Source organism: Achroia grisella, unplaced genomic scaffold, assembly GCF_030625045.1.
Source record: "Achroia grisella isolate CSIRO2021 unplaced genomic scaffold, CSIRO_AGI_Agris_v1 utg906, whole genome shotgun sequence".
NCBI classification, from domain to species: Eukaryota; Metazoa; Arthropoda; class Insecta; order Lepidoptera; family Pyralidae; genus Achroia; species Achroia grisella.
In genome coordinates this window covers 2849930-2872456 of record NW_026713064.1, presented here as the reverse complement: position 1 = coordinate 2872456, position 22527 = coordinate 2849930, and the positions used below count along the sequence as shown (strand labels likewise).

Sequence of the window (22527 nt, the reverse complement as noted above, 5' to 3'; positions counted from 1 at the left end):
AACCATTCCTATATCCGAAACCTATCCGTATCCGAAATTTTATATCCATACATTACTGATAAAAACCATCATAATAATTACCATGTTTTTAATTTTTATCATACAGTCAGTGACCAAGACAACTGCAGACGCAGTTGTTGCTAATAAATTTATTTGCATTCTTTGCATATGCGACGATTCTGAGAGGTCATCGCATTGTGGCATTGGTGGAGTGACTCACTCTTTGCTGATTTTACACGAAATCACTACGTAAGTACTTTTTTATTTTTGAAACTAAAATGCCAAATAAGCTGACCTAACCTAAAACTACTAAACTACCCCTAAGAAGCATAAAAACTAATGGTAAGTGGCAACTACCGCCTATATACATAAACATCTCCACCGACATCACGATATAATCTGACGTCCGCCAATTTAGTATTTTAGTATTATACTATATGTTATACCTTCTAAAAAGTTTAGCCAAAACATAATCGGTTTGTTTACTCGTATTTTTAAAAGGAGTATTTATCTTATAAAGTAAAATGTATATCATTAAAAGTTACCACATTTATTTTTATTTATATTGGCTCTAGATATAGTAACAGGTATTCACTAATATTTTTTAGAAATACTAAAACTACTTTTATAGTAGACCTTTTAGAAATTACCAACAAATAAAGTAATTGTATGAGCGATTAAATGCTTTTCTAGTTAGTATTTCAATTATCGAAAATATTTTAAACAATTTATTAGAAACGTAGATAACCAGATAGATAGCTAACTAGGTAGAACTGTTTATTATCGAAAGAGTTGCCTGTGTCGGGTTCACAGTAGCGTAGTGAGGTGTATTTTTGTGGAACAAAACCTTAAAATATAAATTTATATGAAATAAGTATTTGTGGTAATTTACAATTTACAAATACAATTCTGTGGTGCCAGGTCCGTTCCTAATCTTTAACGGAATATTCGTCCAAGAACGGTCTATCTGTTCTTCAAATTCAGCAACTTTAACCAATAGACACCAAGACAAAGGAAAACTTTGCTTGGATAATGAAGGAGTTTGCTGATGAGGGAAGTATCGGTGGCGATGTTCATCAAATAAATTGGCGGTTGGAATTACTGTGGAGTCGAGAGTTTAGTTTCACGAGTAACGTAGGTCCTTAATTGTTGTTTGCAAGTGTTGATTTTATTTAGGTTTTACATATGTACGTCCACAATGTGACTTTAAATATATAATATAGGGGAGGTGATTGATAGTAACGCGGAATAGTAACGCGATTTATAGAAAATCCCCAGGAATTCGACACGATGGGCTAACCAAACTTCATGTTCCTTCTATAATGTTTTACTGGTGCCCAGCCCATGTATACCGTTAGTGAAAACGGGTGCACCATTCCATTATCGGCAATTGAAAAAAAAAAATATATATATATATAATATAGGTACGTATATTAAGAGACAATACTTTTATTTATCTCATATGTTTGTTATATTATCTTAACTGCTGCTGATATAACGCAGTGATATGTAAAAAATAACCAGAATGGCTGGAATAAGTTGGACAGATAGCATATGAAGAGGTATTGAGAATAACACATGGGAGCCCACTATTAAAAGTAATTATTTAAGTTAATATTTTGGTTAAGTTTATTTGCTAATATTATTATTTCGTTATTATGTATAACTTCAGGTATTTTATGCGCAGTCTCTCTAAATAGTTGCATACGACATAGAGTCGATTTCGTCCGTAATATCACCAAGACAAAGACTTATAATAAAATAATAAATATATTAAACCTTCTTGGACTATGTCGTTTATATGGGGTTGCGTTAATTATTACATTACGATTATCATTCAATCACGCATATTATACATTCGTGTCAACAGTAATAGTTTCTATTGTCTGTTTTTTCTATAGCCTGGAACTGAACAATATACATATTTTTAAATGGATCAATTGGATTATATGAAAACATTTCGTAATCTTTCTTTTAATATGAGAAATATTTAATTTAGTTTATATTCAGTAAATTTCAAAATTAAACATTGAATACGTTTATTCCATTACACGTTACATAAGCTTACATATGTTTGTGTTTATATATCCTAGGTTAGTAATCCGTCTGGTTTCTGGAACTTTTACAATGTCAAAAGTCTATTTTCACAGCGGATGTTTTACGGTCTAGTCGTAAATTATCGCCATGCCTATTCCCCCTTTATGACTGTACGCTTAAATCGTTGGCAAACACACATAAACATTTACGTTGCGCGTATGTTACAGACATTTATACAATAATTGGTTAGTTGGCTAATTGTAGATAATCCATATAGGTAAACTATGACAAATTAATAATTATTCTGTTTATTATTTTGATCATTAGCACAATTCATTGTCCTTTTCTGAAATTATGAATAAACCTAGTTATCTTCTGCATACATCATAAATAAGTGGTCTTGTGCTATAAGACTCGTCAACAAAACAATTTAATCTACAGGTATAGGTAGAAATATTTTTTTAGTTTTTCCTTAATAGTTCAAATTTACTATGTTAATATTCAGTATATTCATCACATTAAATTTAGCACCTCTCAATATTTAAGACAAAATGTGTAGACTCCTTCCCCCCACTCAACATGTGCAGATTGCCCCTAAGAAGCATAAAAATCAATCATATATAGAAGCATGTTAAATCTGTCTTTTTCCGTAATGTTTATCAGATGAGAATTGATTGCTACTGTATTACATAACCAAATTTTTCATCACAATCTATAACAGCTTTATGATGTCATTTCTATTCCCATTAAAACTATCAGGTTGCTATTTTTGTAGTCAATCCCGATCCTCCGACATTGGAAGACTAATTATAAGATAACTACTTATGACTACGTTTCATGCAATACGGTATAAAATTAGAATTGATTTTGGAGATCAGAATCATGAGCTATGCAGTTTCAAGTAGACCATGTCACAGAAATACTTCAAAATGTATATAAATGCAATTATAATAACATTTAATTTTTAATTCAATTACCGTGAATACTTTAATAAGAAAATATTCAAATAAAAAAGTAGGACATCCTACAGTATTATTTTTCTTCGTAATTATGTTTTACTTTATATACTTATTTACGACATAAATTTGTTTATGGCTAATTAATGCAGAAATATTTCGTAATATGAATGTCGATGGTTATAAAGACAGAGGAGGGCAAAAAAAGAGATGAATGAACTGTGTGAAAGATGATATGGCAAGAAAAAGAGTGCATAACGAGATGACTGCGAATATGGAAGAGAAAACATATTACGCCGGGCCGAAATAAATGGGATAAAGAAGAAGCAGATGATGATTTGGTATCGCTGAATGTATGAAAAAAAAAAATACATTGCAGTCGCTCCAATCCGGAAACATAACGAGAATGAAAATTAAAAACGTGCGAGACTGACTGCATTTAATGAAAAAATATTATTCAATTTCAAACATTGAAAAGAACGAAATTATATTTCATTTCAGATGTTTCAGAGCACGAAAAGTAATAACAAGTATATATAATGTAGGTATTAGATATATAAAAGATGAACGGAAATTGTTTTTGTCCTCTAAAGATGAAGCCTCAATAATTTTATCCACATTGGTTATATATTATTTCTATGATCAGACAATAAGTTTTGCGACTCAGTAGACTGTATCTAAGAATAGTTATTACTGTCAATTTCTGGCATCAAGCAGCTTGCTTTTTATGTGGTTTTTCGGTGAAAGGGTTATATAAGTATATATCTATATGTTTTAAGATGCAGGATATTTAGAGACACGATGTCTTAGTCCTCCAGAGTACGCATGAGCGGTATCATAGTCCATGTATATATAGTAACGGATAGTTCCTACTTATCATCAGATGGGCCGTGTTCGTCATAGAAATAGGTAAAATTGTTCTGGTCGAGGACGTCATTATGTCGCGTCCTATTTATTTGAGATAAAAATGTAAGTATAAAATGTATGTTTAATAACGCAAAGCCATGATCTACTTAGCAACCAAAGTGCGCTGCTTTATGATTCACGCGTTCAAAATACCCCTTTGACGCTAGATATAATTCAGCTCATTGTATGACTGAAATGAGGTCAAACTGACTGCTGTTAAATACATGACACCAGTGTTTATATAAGTCGAAAGAGTTTTACAATTTGCTTTATTTAAAAAATATTAACATCCTTAATATTTAAAATGTATACAAATATTATAAATAATATTTGACATGAAGATATATGGTATCACGTGGACGAACATATGCTACATTTTATCTAATAGAAAAGCACACGATGCCGAGTAAAATAGCTAGTATTATATTTAACTTAAATATCTTAAGGATTAGAGTTATTACATCTTAAAAAATACTACGAAATGAACTTTTGGTACAACGAATGAAGTTTCTAGATTTGAACGGGTTGAGCTTTATGAATAAATTTTCAGTATCTTAAATATTTCATTGGAATGTTTAAATCTCACTACTATATATATACTCTAATTTACTTATGTATATGTGTAATAATGAAATTGAATGTTGTTTTGAATATGCATTAATAACTCCAAGGTCACTTGCCGTATTAAGCATAATGCCAAAGCGTCTCTAATTTCCGATTAACGGAAACCTGTCACCATTAAGTCAAAACAAAATATTCAAACCAGATATAAATAATTAATAAAGGATTTTGCAGAACTAGTTATGCTAATACTTACTCATAATATGGTTTGTTACTGAAGATTAAGCAGATTAATTTTGGATTACAAAAACCTTTTCTATGATATTCGCATTTCTAACAACTTTGATTAAAATTTGTTTAAATTTAAGGATTGTCGGTTTACTATAATAGTTTAAATACCGTATTGAAAAATATAGAATGAAAACTAAATTCAATACTGTGTGTATTAGAGAGAGAGAGAGCGATAGAGACAAGATAAATGTATTCGTAAAAAGGAACATTAAACCGTATCTTAGTGTTACACTTGACTGAATCTTAACAAAATTTCTATGCCATTATTTCTTAATGATTTAAGGATATTACAATAAATACTTTGTAACTTCACTACATTTGCGCTGATTATAAATTAGCTTAAAGAAGATTAAAATCACAAAGTTTTTTTTAGAACTATTCTAATATTCTTGGTCGTAGATGACCATACGAACGTGAATGCGAATGTAGAAGGCACTCCAAGGAAGGAATTACGGGACGCTTGTAGGTCAACTCTTGCTTGACGACTTTAGTTTGAGGTTACCCTTGAACCTCAGCTCAAGCTATCGTTATTTTGTTCCCCGTTGGAATGTAGGGGTTCGTTCGGACACAAAGAAATGACACGATGTAGACCTGTCAAAATCCCTAGACTAAATAGTCATGATTAGGTCACCGTTTAACATAATTCATTAGTCATTACATCTACAACGGCTTATTGAATATTCGTTTCCTTTGTCACATCAAAATTGTTAGAATATTATTTAGTACGTTCAGGAACAAATTTCATTGCCAATGCCAAGTTAGGGTCGGCAACGCGTACGTGACCCCTGGTGTCTTCAGGCGTTCAAAGGCTATGGTAACCATTATTCATCAGAGGGGCCGTATGCTTGTTTGCCACCAGTGTAGTATAAAAAAAAGTATGATGTCCAACGTCAGAGCTCGCTAATAGTATACCTGAAAATCTTTTTTTTTTTAAATATGGTTGATTTGTGTTAATATGGTGTCATGTGTAAATGTATAAAACTTCCAATAAAATCCAATAATGTTCAATCACGATAATAAAGTCATTATTCTTGTCCTCCCTATAAAATATAAGTATCGATCGATGAAAACCTATATGTAAAATATCCAAACAAATATACTACACCAAATTTACTTAATATCGCTATAAAAGCCCTGGATGCTGCAATGTGTCGCGACAGGAGGGGCGTCTGCAGCCGGCTGTGATTTAGGCGGCGACTTTACCAAAACACCTCTATACGACAGATGCATAACAGTATGGTGCAATTTATTTGCCTGTCCTTAGCACGATTATTACGAGCCTTTTAAGACCAATGCAAATGGGGCTTGAAACAATGCTTCGCGGTGTTGAAATGGTTTTTGTTTGACAAAAACGAATAATAGAATGAGAGAGAGAGAAATAATAAATGTAAGCCAGGACAAACCAGACATCGTCATCTAGTGATAAACTAATCAGAGTTGGTACTATGTAGGTACTAAACAATTGCTAGAAATAGTTATATATATATATATTTAAATACATACCAACATATAAAACACCCAGATTCACACAAAGAACCCTGAATGGACTAAAATTTTCGAATCTGCAATTATCGGAAGTAAGTCGATGTTCAGCTAGGCTACAGAGGTCGATCGATTATTAAAAAGCTTTGTGTGAGAGTGCATTTAAAATTAATTAAGCAATAAGATTAAGATCAATTATCGTACCTTTCATTCATCCAAATCACGCTGAAGCTCTAATAACTGTACTTTACAGGAATCATAATACGATTAGCTTTGTATAACCAACCCAGTTTAATTGGCACCTTTCATTGAAGGTGTCATATTATCCGATTGATATATTTTTATCGGTGGTGTTTAGCTTACCAGCACATTTATTCCCCAAATACCTAAAACCGCATAACACCACCATCAGAAAAAAATTAATAATAAAGAATATAAAAATGACTGCTGTCTGCTTAATATGCGCCAGACTTCTTAGAAATATTGTGAAGACGTTCGGATGTACATTGTTTGATATAAAAGGAACCTGCTCGTGGTATTTTATTGCAGACGTAACGTCTAGACAGGTCGCTAAACCCGAAGGGTACCACTGAATTGTAGTTCCCTACAGATTCCGGGAAGCCTTTGAAGTACTTTAATTTGTCTACGGAAAGAAAACTAGCTAACACGACTGTGTTTACGTTACATTTAATATTTTGTGTCATCAGAATAAACAAATCCTATTTTTATTCGGCGTTTATAAAATCTTAAATATTTCGTAACTATTCTTAAAATTGTTACAAAACATTCTAAAATTTAAGATTATGAATTCATTTACTACGATTTTATATAATAATATTTCATTTGATAATGTGTATTGTAACATGATCAAACATTATAATTAGAATGCGTGCTGCAATGTGCCTATGAGTAAAAATATGCAGACTAATTTAATTCAGTAACTAAGCCCACATACATATACAAAACAAGAAATCAGTTCTACAAGCATAATTTTATTTAAGCATGATTACGATGCTGATTTAGTGTTATTTAAACGAATCGACATTTTCATAGTGAACTAGATTAACTTTATAGTCGAATTTAAGTAGATACCTCATAAAAGTTTTCTTCTTGGCTAATAAAATTTTATCGATGTAGAAATTATTTGAAACTAGGTAATAGTACCGTGCAGGTATTTGGAACAATGGAATATAATAATAATATCTCAGAGCAATTCACACAATGCCATCTAGTCCCAAGCTAAGCAGAGCTTGTGTTATGGATACTACACAACTGATATAAATAAATGGTTGCATTTTTTTTAAATACATATTATACATAGAAAACACCCAGACAGATACAAATGTTTGTACCGTGCGAGGAATCGAACCCACGACTTAGTAAAGCTGTGTGCTAATCCACCGAGGCTGTCAGAAAGATTACAGCTGATATTGCCCTGGCATCGGTTGTTAAGTTAAATGTTTAAGGATTTGATTTTCAATACTTCATATTGATAAAATTGGATACAATAAAATTCCTCATCAGAAATATACAAACCTATATAAACGATATATCAAATGTATATTTCTGATTAACTCAAGAAGGTTTGCATGTTTTGATCGTTATTTGAATACAGCTATTGGTAGGAACTATTTACTGAGCGATAAAGCCTTGTTACCAAAGTTTATGAAACAATTAAATGCAAAGATATAGGTATATGCAATGAATGAGGAAATCAGTAGAACTTGCGTTGACATTACTCTTGTTACTACATTGTTCGTATAATTTTTAATTAGTATACCAGATCTGATTGAATTAATAGTGACTATTCGGTTTAAATTAAGGGTTTATTGCTACAAAAACATATCCATAATAAAATTAGATTATATAAATAGGTTTGGACTAAAAGAACACAGGAACAAAATAAATAAAATACAAAATTGATTACGAATACTGTCGAGTAAAGAATAAATGCTTTTTGAATGGTCGTAAATTTCTTTTAGTACGGTTACAGTAAAGCATTGTGGGATTAGGGGACTATACAATAATAATTTGTTTGTTTATTGTAACTTTTTAAGCATCAATGTCATTAGAATGAAATGTTAAACCGGAAATTAAGTTTATTGAAATTTTATATTCTATAATAACGAGAATAAAGACTTACTTGTTTAAATTAAGCCGTCACACACAACGTTACAGGAACTTTTGACCTGAAAAAAAAAATGTGTATGTTAATAAAACGATGAACGACGTTGAATCAGGGACTGTTCTAAGAATTTAAATATAAACTTTATGTCCATTACAATTAGGTTAAATTTACTTTTTGTTGAGATTAAGACAAAGCAAGATTTATCTTCATTTCTTAAAATTCGTAATCCTCTTTATTCTTGTTTCTTAATACTATACTAAATCTATGCGTTTGTTATGCGATATCATTGAACTGATTTTGATGATTACCTTTGTAATCGGATAGGATAATTAACATAAATACATTTGTTTAAAAATTCCAGTTCCATTTTATATTTTGATTTCACTCTCACAATCGCCTCGGAATTACCTAATAAAATGCTTGCAATGAAATCGTGTAATACAAGTTAACGCATTGCATACTTAAGATGAAATTGGCACGGAACGGGTATGTCTGGTAGCAGGCGATTAGAGATGCAGCTGGACGTGTTAATTTTAGATATACGACGCCACGGAAACAAGTTGTGTGCACAGCCGACCGGATTCAGATACAAATGTAGGCGTACATAACGTTAATCGGATACTTTCATACATTAATCAGTAACAGCAACTCGATTACGAGTAAATTGATGAAGGATTAAAAAAAAAAATGGAATAAATTTACTACTAACTATACTATCTTTTTAAATGTCTATTAACTATAATTTCAGTGCATTCATTCTTATTTTCAAACAGGCAAAGTAAACCTACGTTTTTAATTTTTTTTTATATTCATTTGACAGCCTTAATTCTTAGTTTTAAACAGTATGCAAGTACCAAAGTGTAACATTGCGTGACAGTAACAGTTTTGTTTATGTCTATTGGAGATAGTCGTCTATTGTCTTACCGAAGAAGCAAAACCGGATAAATGAGGTAATTAGTTGATTATATCCATTATGGTCATTATATCAAGTATGTAGTCATCATTAGAAATCCTGATGTCACTTGTATGTGCAAGAATCAATATAAATCCTATGGATTACTGCAATAATTTAAAATCCTTTAATTTTGGCCTGTACTACATTTGGTAGTAAGAAAAAAAGTATTGCTAACTTTTATCGCTTCTTTCTTTTTTTTTCTAAACCTCTATTTCCACTCGAGTATAATGTTTAATGCAAGTTTGTTTGGGATTAGAGCGTGCCGTGCCGGCGTTGCATCCGCTGACTGCCAACTGCAACAGCTGACCCAATTCCAAGTTCTGAATGGATTACAGAATGCGTATTTACAAAACTGCACATGTGACTTTTTTATATCACAACTCGTACGTTTATATAGGTCGTTGATCGGTAGATTTATGTACGTACGCCGCTTCATCGTGAATTTATAATTATTGTACCGTACCGCGTGAATGCTCGAGATTTCGTCTGCGTGAGTCATCTATTGAGTATCACCAATGTGGTTCAACCTAGCCGAAACATCGAGAGGGTTAAATACCTTTATTTACCTTTAAATAATTCGTGTTAATTGAGAATCATTCTATACTATAAGTATACTAACCATTTACCCGCAACATTGATTTCTTTTTATTTTAATGAAGACAGAAACAGGCAATGTTTAGTAGTCTCTTTCCGCCTTCCTGATAATGTGGGATCATATCTTAAATTTTTAAATAAGAGACGTTCGTTCAGTTATGAAATGGAAACAAATAGATAGACATATAAACCTTCGAAATTATGACATTAGTACGGAAGTATGGGTTATGATTATTAAATTGATATTCTCGAAATAGAATAAAATGATATAGAGTTGATGGACGGAAAGTGTTTTTAATATTTTCGACTATTTTAATTACCGAATTGATGAAACATTAGATCTGTCTCCGGGAACCATGTCGTTAGTCTGTATATTATTAAATATGAATATATATTTTATATTGTTCTAAATTTCATTCAATTCTATAGGTACAGTTTATATGTAATTTAAAGTGAGTTATTTTATGTAATTTCTCTGCCACATGCCGAATGTCAAGGTCATCATTTCTGAAAATTTCAACTTTATGACTGCTGACCTTATTTTATAGAGTCCCGTATAAGTTACAGCACTTTAACAAATTAAGATGAAACTAGCGACACACCCTTTCATTAAAATCGATCGCTCTTAATTAAAGCCAGTTAAGGTTACATGTTGCGGTAAAGATCTAACTAAATATACGATAAACATTGGCAGCGTTTATCGTATAGTATCGTTCATAGTTTGGAAGTAGAATTTTACAGTTAAAGTAAGTTCCATTTTTTACTAAAGGCAGTTCAACGACAGTTTAATCGTAGGTCGAATTTTGCGTAGGTATACTTAAGAAATAAAATATGTATATCGGTTATGTATGGTTATAAATTTATACTTGAATAAAAGTGTTACTGATTACTGTCTGTACAAACATGAAATATATACGAGAGAAACTACTATAGAACGACTTTATCAGTCAAAACAATGATTGTTATAATTTCTATCTGTTTGTTACTGTGATAACATAGTTGGATGCTGTTTTCACTAAAATATGTGGTAAGCTAAATTTTAAATTAGTTTTATTCTAATCAGTTTATAAACAGAAAAGTTATACACATACTAAAGCCGCAGGCTTAGCTAGTGTTGAATATAGTCTCTGCACGATAATTAGTTTTTGTGATCGCGCATATAGTAGAAAATCTATGATCTATCGCACAAAGCAATAAGAAAAAAATGAAACAAAGAATGTAGAATACATAAATCGTATACTAGTAACGTGAGGTGTCACATTTATCAAAGTACTTTATATCATGCATTAGTTCATGCACAGACGCATTGATTGATATTTTTTTTTATAGATGATAATGGAATGGTGCAGCCGCCAGCTTGAACGGTATACGTCGGCGGGGCACCAGTGGAGGTTGATTGGATAGCCTATTGTGGCGAATTTACCACGAATTCCAGGGGGGACCGCGTGGTGCTTGACCTGACATACCATGTTAGGTCAACCACCATTGCTATCAATGGAGCTACTATTCTCATTACTAACAATCCCTATCCTCCAAGGAAATTATTATTATCACAGAGGAAGAAAGTTATGCGGTTAACTCTGTTTTTCCTTCATCGCTTGCTTTATAAGCTGTGTTCCGGTTTTAAGGGTATGAGATATGGCAGTGAAATTACAGGGTACAAGGCATAATAGAAACTTACATTTATTCTTCGGAAATGGCACGGGATAAAAAAAAAATAACACGAGTGTCAAGTGATGACATCCGTGGTGCATTCATGTCTTATCAATCCAACTTTACAAGGTTAAAAGTAAATATTATCTCAATAGAACTCTTAATTTTCCCTTTTTAATACATGGAATAATGGCAATAAAATGATATTGTTGTTGTAATAACATTACGCTTTTTTTTTTAAATGTATTTTGCTCTGTAAACTACGATACCGCAAATAATGTATTCAAAGGTTAATCACTGTTCTAAATCATTAATTTATTTTCACGTCTGGTTATAATTATACTAAATATAGAAACGGAATATTTACAATGAGAATGTAAGAACCGCGGCTAGGACACTGATAAAAAATATATTTATGTTTGTATAATGTGCATAACATTTGTAGTGATATATAGAAATCATGGAATCTCACTTATCACCTGAACCGCACTTCGAAACTAACGTTTGGGTAAAAGCTTTTCGTATATTCATTTCCAAACTTTCGCAATTTCGCTTTAGTTTGCAGCCGGTTGAAATTTATGTAAAATGCTTTCCACTTTAAGTAGTTGCCTCTTGAACATTTCCAATAGTTTCAGCTTATATATCTCGAGATACGCATTGAAGTGATTAAAAGTACCTTTTAAGGGATCTCTTTTAGCAATGTTAGTAAGTACTTAGAAACAGCGTGTTAAATTATTTTTATTAGCACTTCAAAGTAGCAATTGCTTTAAAAAACAAAACGTTAAATTGCTCTACAAACTTCCAAAAGACAGTTTCTAAATATTGCAGATATTAATACTACGAGGTTTCTTTATTCAATAAATAGTACTTGAAAATTCAACAGTTGCACACGATATTGTGAGCGCATAAAACTTCAGTATACCAAATAAAGAAAATGACTTATTCAGTATGTATTAATAAATCTTAAGTTATGTAATATTCAAGGTTAATGTTCGATGATGCGTTTATTTAGACTCGTCCGTTGAATAAATAACTGAAAACATTAATAAGTACAATCATATGATAAGAAGGAAATTAGGTATGTGTATGACGCGACAAAAATTTTATGTGCACTTGATGACCTTTGACATTATTTTGTTTGTTTTTGTTCTGTAATTGGTGCAATAAAGAGTATAAATAAAAAAAAAAAAAAATTATATGATAAGTTATGATATAATTTAGTAAGTTTATTTATTCTAGAATAATTGATAGACTGGAGGAGAAAATAGTCTTATCTTATCTTTCTTATCTTTCATGAATGAAATCTATTTATTATTTTGAAGTATTTCTCAATTTTGTCAAATTATACAAGTATTTAAATGTTTAAAATTATTTTAAATTATTACTCGCAACTAAATCATCACTAACAACTCCGTTCTTTATTTAAATAATACTAGTACCTATAGACAAGGATTGCTAAATTGTAAGGTTTAAAATAACCGGACGGCTAAAATTATTTCTGATATTTATTATCGTCATATTAATATGTTGTAATATGGACTGTACTCAAGCAATGAAGAGGAATCTAACGATATTTTTTATTAAAATCTGTCAAGCAACACACGTTGCGCCATATCACCGGAAATATATAAGTTTCTTACATATTTATAAATAAGTTTTGTCAGGATCACTAAATATTATTAATATTAAGATTCGGTAACATAATTTTATCTTTTTTATATATCTAGTCTGTGACAATTCTGACATACATAGGCAGGCATATAGTTGTCATTGGCTTCAAAATACAACAAATAGCACTTTGGTACACCTGATAGGTAAGTATTATAAAAACTTATATTGTACTTTATTCATTTATTTTAGTACATTACACGTTAATACTCAGTCATTAGCAGGTAGGTACATAAAATATATTTTTATATACAATTCGTACAATCCGTATTACAAAATATATACAAGTTACATCCTAACACAAACATAAATAATTATAATCATATAGCTGCAAGTTACTGGCGGCTTTCACACTGACTGATTGGGCCATAAATCGATGGCAGCTGTTACTGAAATTAATTTAACAGGCCATTTAAAAGAAATTGAAAATAGGGGATGGCGTGGATACGTGTTGGCGGTCTCTTTCACGACCATTTTATGGACGCTTGTTAATAATAGGACATTAAATAAATTAAAAGCAGTTATGTATGACCCATTTAAGTCAATAAGACATCAACTCAGCACTTAGCTTTTGTACCTCGTTTATTATTTAAATACACACATAAATATTAATATGCTTTAATATGGAACTGAGGACTAATTCGCGTGAATTTATCTGTGTTTGACCGTAATATCATAAATTATGTATAGTACTAATACGAAAGGAAACTAAAGTAGTTTTCAGTCCCTTTTTTGATTTAGGTCACCTAAATCGATCAGTGACGGCGCGGTTTATATGACGGGTTCAAACATTATTTTTATATTCCGACCCACCATTCTTGTGAAAAGTTGTCCTGATCCTTGAATAGTGTTATAGGTACAATAAAACATAGTATTATATTTATAGTTATAGTATGTGTATTACAATTTATATAAATTGAGAAAAAATCATTCGTCAGATCTTGAACAAACATGTAGTACCTCAGCAAGTAATTACTATAGCGTGTTCCTACAACAAGGACGTTACGGATTTGTCCCCCCAGGAACGTTAGAAACTTTACTCATTGCACAATCCCAGATGTAACATTTCTTGCTTCTCTCTAATGTGGTTTTTCCTCTACGGGTCCGTACTTAAGAATTAGACATGTCCCTATGGTCTTTTCTAAAAGATTCGGACTTTAATAACTTTTTGAAAAAGCCCATAAAAACCAGGCATTATGAGATAAAATATGTTGTATCTAATATATTTTTTGTTTTCAGTATAAGTTATAAATGACAACATTTTCGCGGCTTTTATATTTATTTCTTATCGAATGTTTTCATAATAACCTTAACATAGGACAATTGTATTACAACACCATTGATTTTGTCTATATAGAGTTGTGTAAAGGCGGTAGGTATTCGTGATGTCATCTGGGCCGGCGTTCAATTGTCGCCGCTCGCCTTCAACTTACGCAACTATGGCTACGCGTCGCGGTCCAGCAAATGTAGAAATGTATATAACTTTCACAGTTATTTTACCGCACTGAATTTCTCATTTAATTTTTAAAATCGCTCATTAATTTTGGGTGCGTAGAGGAGATTTATGTCAAGAGAAACACTTTTATTTTCAAATTACTCTGTGTAAACTCATTTATAATTTAATGTAGAAATTGTTACTGTTCTAACTGTCTACTGTTCTACTGTTAAATGGTGTAAGGAAAATGAATTATCAGTAAATCCTGATAAAACAGTAATTGTTCCGTTTACAAAAAGGAAGAAACTTGACAAACTTATCATGCCTAAAGTAAATGGAAGAATATTAGAGTGCTCCAAAGAAGTCAAGTACCTGGGCGTAACCTTCGACCAAAAACTGACATGGAACACACACATAGACAACATAACTCAAAAGGCGAAAACATCCCTAGGTATAAGCCGACGGGTAGCGGGGCCCAGATGGGGAATCAACCCCAAAATTGCCCTATGGCTTTACACAGCAGTGGTGAGACCGCTTACCACCTATGCCTGCGCTATCTGGTGGAGGAAAACCCTCCAATCCACAGCCGCCACCAAGCTAAACAGCCTACAGAGAATTGCTTGTCTGATTATTACAGGAGCCATGAGCACCACGCCGGGAGCAGCTCTAGACGCATTATTGGACTTGACGCCCCTTCCTTTATTCATACAGGAAAAGGCGAAAGCCAATATGCTCAGAATAAGTTCCCAAAGGAGGATATCTTGGCATTCCCTGGCCATAAAAACTATACAAGACTCGATTATGAGTGATCCTATTCTGGGAATGCCTGAAGACAACATGGCACCAGAGTGTAACTTTGTACAATATTACAAAATCGAAATATCTGGAAGAGACGAATGGCAAAATAACCATACACCGTCTCACTCAGAGCATGACCTAGTCTGGTTTACAGACGGGTCCAAAATATAATAGTGGAATATGTGGTGTAAAACCCAAAATCTGCAACTATATAGGCTTAGGAAAATACGCCTCAATCTTTCAGGCAGAGACTTACGCCTTAATTAGATGTCTGGAAGTAATCCTAAGCCTCAACTACATCAATCAGAACATATACATTTATTCGGACAGTCAAGCTGCTCTACTAGCACTTAACTCGTACGAAATCCGTTCTAAACTTATTAGAAACTGTATCCTGCTACTAAATGAAGTAGGAAGCATAATATTATTCTGAGATGGGTCCCCGGGCATTCAAATATTGAAGGCAATGAGAATGCCGACCATCTGGCAAAGTTAGGGGCAAAAACCGTCCAACTGGGCCCCGAACCCTTCTGTGGTGTGCCTCGTTGCCTAAAACTGGGACATCTCAAATTAATAACCAAACGAGAAGCACTGAATCACTGGCAAGAAATGCCAGGATTAATACATTCAAAAGACCTTATATCGGGCTTCTCGAAAATACTCCAATCGATTACTGCTAGAGTAAAAACAACATATGCATGATGACTAGGGCCCTCACAGGACACTGCAAATTGAACAAGCATATGGCTAAGAACGACTAGTATCTGCAGATTCTGCCAAACTTTCACATCCTATGTGGTTGTACCCACTCATGCATAAACGAAATATCTCCTTTGGAAAGTTTACACTCTTTCCCGAGGAGATAAAAACGATCGCTCCTAAGAATATCCTTCAATTCTTGTCCCTGACGGGTCTAGGTAGCGAACTCTGAAAAGGGCGAGCACAATAGATCTTTGTAGGTCGCAGTGCTACAGGTGCTACACATCTGACAATAGCCCAAACAACCCAATAAAAAAAAAAAAATAAAAAAAAATAATACTGTTCTAGAGTAGAAAATGTCATTATGCACATAATCTTAAGATTGAATTGAAGATCATGGGTTTGTATTATATTTGTATGTATAGACCACATTTTATGAATTATTAGGGGTCAATTACGAATAAGAAAGATTAATGTAAATAAATAGAACAATTTAAAGTTTATTATATTTACAGTCAACATTGATACCCGTTTACATATTTATTACTATTATTTATTCTTAGTTACATTACGATTGATTGTAGGTATAATATTGTACGTTCTGACGAATGTCACACGACTTTGATATCCGAGATTTTCTCCAATGTCAACTTTGTGAATGTGTTGACTACTATAATACGAACTCTACCTAAAATCGGTCATTGAATTGGTAGACATTGATTGACAGAATGAGAACGAATATGACGAAAAAAATTTCCGTATCTGATAGGAAAGGATAATTGTCAGCACTTAAATAAAAAAGGGTTGATGATTAAATCGTACAGAACACGTTTGTTATGTACTCGTAACTGTAAATGTACGATTAGTATATATTCAAAATTTGACGACCTCGGTAGTCTAGAAGTTTAGCACACCGCCTCACTTTTCCTCAATGGTCGCGGGTTCAATTGATCGCACGACACAAAGATTTGTGTATGTATACATAGGTTTAATTGTTTGTATAGGTTTGGGTGTTCTCTAAGTTTATCATGTATGTATTTAAAAAAATCATTTAAGTATTTCCGTCGAATATTAAACACCCATAATACAAGGTCTGCCTAGCTTGGGAGTAGATAACGCTATGTGAACTGTCGTGGGTTAATATTATTGTATGGTTAAAAAATATATCAGACATTCGATGTGGCTACAAACACAATAATAATAATAATAATAAAATCCTTTAAAGAAATTTACTGTTCAATCAGCACATCATGCCTTTGACTTTAATAACATCACCGTGAAGTTTCTCAACAGCATAATTTATTTAACCGAAGTTGTCTTCCATGAATTTATAATGTTCAACGTCGAATCGATAAAGCTTTTTTGGAAGAAACCAAGTAAACTCGCCCATCTGTTTATAATCACGAGTCTTTGGAATTAAATATCCATATTTAAATGAAATTTTTATAATTTCCGGATTCAGAGACCGCAGCAGTTTTCCTGTATAACAACAACAGTGTAAAGTGGAAATAAATTTACTGTTTTAAGATATACATTTCAGGTGTATAAGTGTAATGACAGCGTGATGATCCCCTGCTTTATAGACATCAAAAAACATAATCTGGCGGGCACAAAAATATTTGTATCATGTAAATATTTTTAACTTAACGCACCGGTCATCGAATCCAAGAGACAGTAGTAGGTTCGTTCCCTAATTATAATAATAATAATGCTTTATTTGTAGTTAGCTCGGTAATTAAAAGACAGAAAGTTGCGCAATACAAAATGAGGACCCTGATATCCTGAACTAGTATTACCTATGCTATAGATACCTATAGCATAGGTAATACCTAGTGCTCTCTTGTAACATGGACTATATATTACATTTATTACCATGATTAGACGCAGATATTTAATAGAACATGTGGTGTATCTTTATTACTAAATAGATTATGGATCAGTAAATCTAATTGAGAAAATCTAAGAATAGTTTCTATTCTATTCTAAAAAAAACTGATAAAAAGTACGTAATAGGGGTTGTATGCGGTGTAATGAATATGTGTATAGTAATTTGATGGTAAGCGGTAGCCTTTGCCTATATACATGAACAGAAATCAGACATCACCATTTCAGAGCACTAAGGTGTCGTTCCTCTCATCCTGTAATTTGATCCACCAACCGTAACATAGTCTACAAGGCATTGGTTTGTTGGCTTGACGGCTGAAATAAGTAAGACTGAGATACCCATGCAAATGACTTTTTCCTGTTTACCTCTGGTTCATCCGGATTTATAGTCTTGTAGGTACATAAGGCTTTCTTTGAAAATAGGTTAAAAATACATAAGATCATCACGTACAGCGGCAGAACTCAATTCGAGGAAGGCGCGTCGTCATGCACCGGTTGCTTGCCAACCAAATTAATCGTTGACTGAACTAAACTGTCTGGCACCGACCCCGCGATTCGTCACATATAATGCATTTAACTGTTTTTCACGTCCGTTAACCTCAAAGGTCCTCGCATGAAGTTGAAAGCGGCAACTTGAAAATATCTAATCTAATTAGATTACGTATATGATATAAAATGTTAATAAAAATAACAATAACCATGGAGAACTCACACAGCGTTATCTACTCCAAGCTAAGCAGAGCTTACGTTATGGATATGGATGTCTAGTATTCATAACACAAGCTCTGTTTAGGTATATGTACCTAATTCTATTTTTTGTATATATAAATATTAGGATCTAACTCGAGACCTGACTCCAACTCAAACTTTCATTATATTTTGAATAAATATTGTATGTATTTCATGCGGAGAAAGCATTTTAAATTTCACTGAACATCACAAGAATACCTACGACCCACCTTTTACACGTTGCATGCAAGAAAAGATATTCATTTTGAAGTCAAAGTATGTACTAGTAGTTTCAAAGCGTAGGGACTGGTATAAAAATAATCACTTTTTATATCTTTATAGAGGAATTTAATTAACTTAGTACTTTTGGTTACAATTGTGATCTCAGTATAAGCACCGCACTCAACCTGAGGAAGACCTCCTAATAAAGTTGAAACAATTGTCGGAAAAGGCAAAAGCTGTAAGATAATTAAATTCCTATATTATAGATACACAAATATTTGTGTCAAATGAATAGAACATAAATAATCAACAAGTTTCTCCTTACAACAACAATGTATCGGTCCAAGTGATAACTTGGCTAAGTTACACGGCAACGGCCGATTAACTGCCATTAGTAAAGTGCAAAGCGAATAAAATTATAGAGTTCAGTGAGATTAATCGGTTTAACGACTGTTTTACTCTACATTATTTGTTTAACATAAGGGAGTGGTGTATCATTGTTATACATATAGTATGTTTTACTTGATTTAATATCTCTTTATTTAGACTATCGGGAATAAAGAAAATATTTCTAAAGTGAACTGATTTTATTATTTACTATTTTTATTATAATTTGAAAACTAATTATAGTATACATAAATAAGTGAATAATATTTTAAACAAATAGATATTTTTTTTTTCAAAAGTTATATTTTTTCTATGAAAATATATTACATGTACGATATACCTGTAATAATAATATTGTACTACTATTTCATTAACAGTACAGACAGTTTCTGATGAATTAGCAACACTCGATAACTTTGTGCTTAGTGAATTAATAGAAAAACAACATATAACGATAATAGTTCAAGCTACAAGGTATTGTTATAAACAATGATGTTAAATAAAACCATTAAAAAATTGGTAATCAAAAACTTCATGAAAAAGAGATGTAATTTACGTAGTGTAGTTTACACGCCCATAAAAGGAAATAAAAAATATAACAGTTGCGAAACGATCTGGGCAAAGGATAAACGTACTCGTACATATGCATATACATTTAGCGCAGTCCACCCAGATGGCTCTTGTTACTTTTAATGCAATCTCATTAAAAGTAAAGCCGGATATAAGCTGTGAGAAAGCAGAGGTTTACGACCAGTAGCTGGCAGACATCCTGTTGGATATGAATAATTAATATGTAGGTTCTGAAGAAGAATAAATTTGCACATAAGTCACACTACTGTCTGCAATATTTAAATAAACACATGACATGTCCTTAAAGTATGATGACAATGTCATGAGAAAAATGAAGTCATTGGTCGTTAATAGTCGCATTAAGTTTCAATACCTCAAAATATTTTTACATAATCATGTATCATACATATACTGAGAATCCACACAACAATAATATGAAGGACCAACTGTAAACAACGAAGGTCTTTTCGGGCTTAAATTAGTCACAAATTAGTCAAAAACTTACGTCAACGTACACAACAAATCTGAATAATTACTATGAGATTACACATAGAAAGTTATTACAGGTAATCATAGAGAAACAGTTTATTAGTTTACTTCCAGTAAAATATCATATCATTAATCTAATTTTAAAAAAATCTGTTGAGTTTGCCTGTTCTTCTCAATTAAATCTGTATGAACTAGATAGGACGGTAAAAAATAAACAAGTGAATTGATACTGCAACTCTGTTGTCGCGAATGGCATATTATGATGTTATCAGTTAATATAAATTGAATGAGTAATAGCAAATACAATGAACTATTTATTTGAATGAATTTGATATAGATATGACAACATTTATCAGTGTCAACAAAACTTGTAAGAGATTACTACATACTGTGGTTACTTCAGTTAATCAATTTTCATATCAGCTGTAACGAACAGTAGGTACATTTTGTAAAACATTGTTATAATTATTGTGGAATATGATGTAAATCAAGTTGGACCATACTTGTTGCTATGTTTTAAGGTGATCTAAGAAGTTGTCTAGACACGAGTTTGTTTTATTTTGTTGGATGATTATATTGCTGTGCTATTTATGTACATCTATTCTAGAGGATCTTGTGTATGTAGAGGAGAGTTATGGATCTAACAGATGCAACATCTCAGAATTGAATCTACAGCTTCAGTTAGAGTTTAAATAATATATATAAAATAATTACATATATAACACTTATTATAAATTATTAAATAAATATATAAAAACTTATTATAAATTATTTATACTGGTGATGGTTATACATTCTAATTCATAAAAATATATTCAAACGATATTTGTAAATATATATAATGGTTACAAATATAGTATTCAAAGAACTGAACGGCAATAAAAAAATCGGACATTACAATACGAGAATGATGCAGTTATAATTGAATTTGAATACACTAAATGTAGCTGTCTATGTACAGTCAAACAACTTAACTAGAAATAATTTTAAATCCAGTTAGTAAGAACATGAAAGTCTAATTGAATCGAATAACTATATACATAAAATCGCCGTTTAATAAAAAAATAACCAACATTATTTTACGTAATCTTAAAAATTATCTAATTATAGAATTAATGTCTCGTTACTAAATAAACAATAAGATAGAAATCTTTGGTTTGATTTACACGAAGTAAATTATATAATATCCCTAACACGAGTTTCCATCTAGGCACTACTAAGTAAAAAAAAAAAGTTTAAATGGATACGTTAAAGAAACGTTCGTTAATGGCATTACTTTTTACGGTTTGCTTTTTGCTTGCTAACGAAGTGAACAATTAAAAACAATGCCGTTTCAATTGTTAAGAGAATTGTTTGTTAAAAACCTATAAAATATTTTAGTATTAAATTAGACAGTAGACAGGTAAAACTAGTAAGCAAAGCAGATAAGAAACTATGATCTCGTATTTGTGTGAATCTTGGTGAAAATATTAAAGTTCGGTAATTGAAATGTTAGAAAACATATGTCCATGTTTTCTAACATTTCAATTACCGAACTTTAGTAGTAGTAACTTTAGTAGTATATAAATATTTTCTAAAATTGACATTAACTTAATCTAAAATGAAGTCTATTATATCGCTTACCCAATCTACAATTTCGGGTGGTAATCTTAGAAACATTCAGCTTTTAATATATATACATTTTGTGTACTTTGTTTAATATTTTTTCAGGATTATCTGTCATCTCAACAAAAAATGTGCAGAAAGAGAGAGAGAGAAAGAGAGAGAGAGAGAGGCGCTACTTGTATACCAGCAAAGTTCAAGGTTACTTTAATCTGAATGTATAAGGCAAAAATTTATATAATATGAATAATATATTACAACGATTTGAAATAACCACAATCAAAATGATATGCCTACTACATAAAAATAATGGGCATATACAATTACGAATAAATGTATTATTAATTAAATTCTAGTAAGTTTTTTATTAATTAGGTATATTTTAATATTACAAGAAAGATAATGTAAAACTACTAACTATATAATTTACTTTTATTATGAGGGGTTTAAAATAAAGTTAGAATATCTGAAACAAAGTTCA

General features: G+C 31.8%; 1 protein-coding gene across 5 annotated transcripts in view; it reads right to left on the bottom strand.

Moving 5' to 3' along the window:
• Positions 1 to 22527, bottom strand: part of LOC131853858 (dystroglycan 1) — a 121764-nt gene that overhangs the window by 39443 nt on the left and 59794 nt on the right. For all 5 annotated transcript variants that reach the window (XM_059204924.1, XM_059204922.1, XM_059204926.1 and 2 more), the window contains exon 2: positions 8377 to 8422. The gene's annotated coding sequence lies outside the window, so the exon portion shown is untranslated. The remainder of the gene's footprint in view (positions 1 to 8376; positions 8423 to 22527) is intronic.